The 6,210-nt window shown below is 38.6% G+C and overlaps 1 non-coding gene across 1 annotated transcript; it reads left to right on the forward strand.

Annotated features, from left to right (window-relative positions):
* Window positions 1-2,617: 2,617 nt before the first annotated feature.
* Window positions 2,618-2,689, forward strand: trnam-cau. Its single transcript has one exon. It is a non-coding gene; the product is annotated as a tRNA-Met (tRNA).
* The last annotated feature ends 3,521 nt before the right edge of the window (window positions 2,690-6,210 follow it).

A 6,210-nucleotide genomic window follows, 5' to 3' on the forward strand; every position in this document is an offset into this window, starting at 1 on the left:
TGTCTCAAGAGCAGCTATCATAGAAAAGGTGACACTTGAACCACACATATACCCGCATCGCCAAAAACAGTGTTAGTAACAGCACCATCAAGCTCAAGAGGACAATTAAAGGTATTTTTTATTATTGTCGTTTTATTGTTCTATTGTGTTTTATTCATACTACATTTTGTCATTACATTGTACATCTCAGATACACAAGATTTCTGAAACTGAAAAATGTCAACTTGTGAAAAATCTAACCAAACCATAAAGCAACTTAATTTCATATTAAGATTCATTAGGCAATGTTCAAATATGCCAATATGTTTATATTTACTATGCTTGATATTAAATCAAGTTCCATCTCGCAGGTACAGCAATTTTTTAGCAAAAGGATCCGAAGAAAAACGCCCTCACTCTATAAACACATCACCAAGTGGTTGAAACCTTGAAAGCTCATCAAACAGGATCCAAGTTGGTTTGATAACAAGTTTATCAAACCAACTTCATAGGGTGATGAATGATAACATGTTCCGTTTTAGTTTTCAGTGACTCAAGGCATGTGCACATTTTTGACTGGGTTTGTACCAGTCTATGGTTTGTACATTTGCCATCGCTGGTTGGGTCACCATTTACATCTTTGTTGCTGATATCTGGACTAGACTCATTTTATCAGTTTATCTACAGATCTCATGTTCAGGGGAGAGTGGGGTAAGTTGAGCCATTTTTTAGTTATGCTGTCCTCTAAGCAAGGAGAAATGACACATAGTACAATGAAAGCACACACCTGTAATTCAGGATGTCTCCTATCAATGGCAATGATAGGAATTAATATTGGATCAAGGGCAGTGAAAATATTACTTCTTCAAAAAAGTGGTCTTGTGGCTCAACTTGCCCCGGGTTAGGGGTAAGTTGATCCAGGTCAGGGGGTAAATTGAACCACTGTTCAAACCTGGGCATACCTATGTTCAAACCTGGGCATACCTACAAAAAACATTACAGGTAACTTTAAACAATAAATAACAAACCAAATACAAGTTTAGTTTTTCAAATATTTTTTATATAAATTTCGATTGAATTGATTGATTTTTTTTAACATGTTAAAAGGAAAAGTAGTCATACAAATGGTGATACAATTTCATACATCTTACCAATCAAACACAGGGTAAATTCAACTTTAAATGTAGCCTACAATGAGCTCTTATTATCAACTTGGCCTACTTTCATTAATTTCTCCATTGAAAAACTGGCTCAACTTACCCCACGGCCCATGGTTCACTTTACCCCACAGCCACCATTTTAGAAAAAATAGCCTAGCATTCAAATTCAGAGTCATCTTTAGCTTAATGATTCACATGGTTTAATACGCTGCCAACACATCAACATATACAATATATGTGTTTAAACCTGGATAATTTTTTGTTGACATGACAGCCGATATAGCTGATATCTAGAACATTTACTTTGACAAGCAAAAAACGTTTTTTTGTAAAAATGTTTACTTACCAGAACACAATGAGTATCTCTCTTTCACAGGCAATGAGAAATAGGAGGAGCTTGCATAATTTCTGGTCACGTGATTACAACTATAATAGGCGTTGCCTGGTTACAGGGGGTGGTTAAATTTACCCACTGGCTCAATTTACCCCCTTCTCCCTACAACACGGAAAAAACATGACAAGGGTCAGAATCATAGACTGTATATATAAGGTCAGAATGCACACACACACACACACACACACACACACACACACACACACACACACACACACACACACACACACACACACACACACACACACACACACACACACACACACACACACACACACACACACACGCGCACGCGCGCGCCACGCACGCACGCACGCACGCACACACACACACAACGCAGCTCCTCTAGATATGGATTGACTTCTAGCTCAACCACAAAGTGAAGATGTTTTTTGTATTGTATGGCTTTAACTCTAATATTATTGTATTATTTACGGTATCACTTTATGACCTCTATCTCTATGAATACACCTATCTGCACCTTAACTCCTGATTGACCAATTATTTAATTGTTTTCTTGTAATTCCAATCTTTGGCTAACTTTTGTGGATTGCTGGGTTGTTTTTTACATGTACTTTGCCCATTTTTGCGAAAACAGCACGCCACTATAAATTGCTTCCTGTTTGAAATTTGGAGCGGAGAACCAGGAACCAATCAAGTGCTTTCACGATATGGCACGTCACCAGTGGGTTGATATCATGGATGATATCGGCCACAATTCATCCATCGGCCAGTAAGTGCTTGGTTCTACAGTTTATAAGTGATAATTTGCTAATGTAAAACGTTTTTGTAGCTGTAGGAATAGTTTGTGTATGGGTTATTAAATGTGTGCAAGAATATCTTCTTTAGTGTGGTTTCACAAAGTCTGAGAGACGGAGACACAGAGTTCCTATCGTATGTAACCGACACTGAAGACACTCATTTATTATTATTTCTTGCTTTGCTTACGCTAAACATATCTTGGACTATAAACTATAAAATATATTTTCTACAAGAACGATAGTTCACTGGAATCGTGTCACATCGTTGCTTAAATCCAAATATAGAAAGTATATAATTATAAAGGTTACCTATTATGGCAGGCAGCAGAGTGGCGCAGCGGAAGCGTGCTGGGCCCATAACCCAGAGGTCGATGGATCGAAACCATCCTCTGCTAAGTGTTTTTTTTTCTTTTCGCGTTTCAAACTATACATTTTTAACACAATGTGTTAAATACGAAGATGCTGTGTTAGATTGTATTCACGTGTGTTAAGTGTTAACTAGTGTTACAAATCAGATTGGCTCCGTCATATACATAATGATAATAATTTACGCTAATGGTGAAAACACAAGTTAAAAGTTAAAATGTGTCACTTGTCTCGTCGTGCATGTTTCGATAACTTGTAGTTTCTATAATCTGCGGCTGTCATTGTCTGTTCTATGTCCCTATGTTACGTGTGTTTATTAGTTCAAAATGATGAAGAACAAATGGCTATTACAGTCAGTATGGATACTGATACAGTAAGCTGCCAGCAGGGGGCAGTGTTGTTTCACATTTCAACATTGAACATTGCCACTACGGGTAACCAAACCAAACCAGTGCTCAGTTTAATTTTAGATGATTATTCAATAATCTGTACATTGTGTTTTGAAATGTTGTGGTTTTTTTTTAACACAAAACATGCACATACTCAACTGTAAAATCTTGTGTCCCTCACATGCAGGATGTTTATGTCAACAATTATGTATCTGTGTCAATCAATTCATATGTTGCATAGGCAGAAAGCAAGTTATATTTGCATGGCTCACTCCACTGGTTTCACTGGGCAAATCTGTAAAAAAAAAATCGGAGTAATTACTGGTGTTCCTTTTAACAAGCCACTAAACACCTCTGTTCTGCCGTGGGGATACCCAGCGGTTGTTCTGGAAACTCCAACGTGAGTAACTGAATGAATTTATTAGCTTAAAAATGAAATAGGCCTATGAGCTAATCCTGCCTTCTGACAAAAATAAATACAACAAAATGTATGTAATAAAAATGTATTTCAACCCTTGTCCTACACTAAACCTTCAGCCTTGAGCTAAAAAAAATAACTATAAAAGAAAATAATGTCTATTAACATCAATTTAGATAGTAATGTGATACCTAACCTTCAACTTGCTGACCAGCAGTCTAAAAACCACAGCATTTTGTGAACTATCACAGAGTGTGTTACAATCAGAAGCAGCAAACCATCCCATTGAGAAGCTAGAAACAGAGAATGGTTGGCATTTAAGCTTGAAAAGGACCAACACTATCAGTAAAGTGTATTTTCTGTTAATCAACTCGTTGTTTGAGCTTCATCTTAAATAGAGAAAGTGTTTTTAAGCTGGAAGATTTCCTTATTTTAGGTCTTGTAACCTCAAAACCTTGTGGAATTGTCAAATATTTTAGAAATGTGTTATCAAATATGACCTTTTTGCACCCACTCAGTTACATTAGAGACCACATTACAGACTGGTCCCTGAAGGCCTCCCTAACTACACTTTACTCAACCACCTGGCCTACCAGACCTTAAAAGACAGCCGAGGTGATGGACACTTTACTGGAAGAGACTGCGCACTGCTCCCTTCTATTCGCAGTCTCTTTCTCTGTCCTCTCCTTCATGCAGCTTTCTGTCCCTCTATTTCAGTCTCTCTCAGACCACATAATGACAGACCTGCTGTGTATTAAAGGACACTGCCCTTGCGTTCTCTCACGGTCACCTCCCTCTTCATGGGCCTTTATAAGCCTCTCATACAGGGGGGGCACTACTTTTCCAAAGAGGTACCGTGCACCAACTCCTGAACAGCTTGCCAGTTTTACCTATCCACACACAGCAGGGGATCTTCTATCTACACGGCAACCATGGACAACCATTCGTACAACTTCCCCTCGGACTGCACCCCGCTGACCAACAGTAAATCTGTCCGAAAGCCAGCTGCTTCCACCGTGGTGAACATGGACAATGCTGGCAAGTGTCCTCCCAAGGACTATCTAGTCTGGTCGCTGTGCAACACCTTGTACGTTAACTTCTGCTGCCTGGGATTCATGGCTCTCATCTACTCCATCAAGGTGAGACACTTTTGTGCAACACTTTACAGGCATGTTTCAATTTGTACCACTTCCATGAAGCATGCAACATCTCAGTAATTAAATCAGGCGTCAAAAGGAAGAAGATCTGATAAGGCTGCACGTTTCATGTTGAAAATAAGATGTCAAAACAATGACTGAACGAGTCCAACAACACAAGCCAATGTTCACTGTCGTGTATCTGGCACTGTTATAATAACCTTTTAAAAAGTCTTTTGAAATATACGTATGAGCCTTTCCCATTCATTGATTCTTATTGACTGATAAACTTTGGAAATCTGGAAAAAATTAAAATGCTATATAAACAGGAACAGCAAAAAATGCTAAAATTGACCAAAAAACAGATTTAGAAAAATAAGTTAACATTATGCAATATATTGACAATTTGGTGCAACCTTATCTGCTTAGAAGGATCTACGAGAACTAAGCCTTCTTTTTCTGAAATAGACAAAAGCTGGGTCGAGTGGGCAAGAAAATCTATAAAAGAATGTACAGTAGGCAAATGCTACATTGGGAAATCAAACACAGCCAGCTCTCGTTAAAAAAGAAAATCATTTTTGTAAAATGTAAAAAGCAACATGTTCAAATTGTTTTGCTTTTGTCCCTGGTCCAATGGCGCACACTGTATACAGTTTGTGTGCCCTCACCGCAGGAATGGAGCTTTGGAGACACAATAAAGTAAATCAAAACTAACGCTTTGCTCACCGAAAAGAAGATTCAGAGTTTTAACAAACTGTGTCTAACTTTTTAAAACGTTTACTGAAAAACTGACCACCAAAGGGCGTGTATACCCTTTATTGAAGTCTGTATTTTAATCTTTCATCTGTGTGCATAGGGCGCAGCTCTGAATCACAGGCCTAGCATTGGCTCAACGCTCAAATTAAAGACGGTGCCTGGCTGCTCGGCTGGGGAGTTAAAAATGGTGTAATTGGCATCTTCCTAATGGGCAAGTACTCATGGGAAATTAGAGAGTGCTAGGGAGGGACTCCGCCTGATCCGTTCTAAAATATACGGATGCACTTTACCGTAGGAGCAGCTCAAGGATTTAATATCACTCCACCCTCCCTCAACCTTGATCTGCGCTCAGTGCAGGAACACTAGGAATTATGGGACAAGCTGCAATGAAATGGTTGTAAGCAAAGACACAACTGAACATTATAACATGCCGTTGTTTGACCTCCTTTTACTATTTACAGAATAGACGGGTGTCGACGCCAACGTAAAACTGTTGTTATGTATGTCCATAAATTGTGTTTAGGCACCGTCTTTTATATTGCATAATGTTAACATTTGGATTACCTATGTTGAAAATGTATTATCTTTTCAATTTACACACGGCATCTATTGCACATCTGTCCGTCCTGGGAGAGGAATCCCTCCTCTGTTGCTCTCCCTGAGGTTTCTCCCATTTTTCCCTTGAAACTGGGTTTTCTCTGGAAGTTTTTCCTTGTACGATGTGAGGGTCTAAGGACAGAGGGTGTCGTATTGTCATACTGATATTCTGTACACACTGTGAAATCCACTGAGACAAATGTAACATTTGTGATATTGGGCTATATAAATAAACATTGATTGATTGATTGATT

Source organism: Gymnodraco acuticeps, unplaced genomic scaffold (assembly GCF_902827175.1).
Source record: "Gymnodraco acuticeps unplaced genomic scaffold, fGymAcu1.1, whole genome shotgun sequence".
Lineage (NCBI taxonomy): Eukaryota > Metazoa > Chordata > Actinopteri > Perciformes > Bathydraconidae > Gymnodraco > Gymnodraco acuticeps.